The sequence below is a fragment of the Triticum aestivum genome, chromosome 3B (genome assembly GCF_018294505.1).
Source record: "Triticum aestivum cultivar Chinese Spring chromosome 3B, IWGSC CS RefSeq v2.1, whole genome shotgun sequence".
Taxonomy (NCBI): domain Eukaryota; kingdom Viridiplantae; phylum Streptophyta; class Magnoliopsida; order Poales; family Poaceae; genus Triticum; species Triticum aestivum.
This window is the reverse complement of record NC_057801.1, coordinates 287,558,428-287,558,790: the sequence shown is the minus strand read 5'-3', so window position 1 is coordinate 287,558,790 and position 363 is coordinate 287,558,428.

The window sequence follows — 363 nt, the reverse complement described above, 5'->3', positions numbered from 1 at the left end:
CCCTTTCTGTGGTGTCGCTCAGACGCTCGACTGTGGCCTTTCTTTTAAAGCCCTTTCTGTGGTGTCGCTCAGACGCCCGACTGTGGCCTTTCTTTTAAAGCCCTTTATGTGGTGTCGCTCAGACGCCCGACTGTGGCATTTCTTTTAAAGCCCTTTATGTGGTGTCGCTCATACGCCCGACTGTGGCATTTCTTTTAAAGCCCTTTATGTGGTGTCGCTCAGACGCCCGACTGTGGCATTTCTTTTAAAGCCCTTTATGTGGTGTCGCTAAGATGCCCGAGTGTGGCATTGCTTGTTATTTGTTTCATAAATTTTAATACTACCATGTTATTGCATTTTTATAAATAACTTGCTTGCACGCAT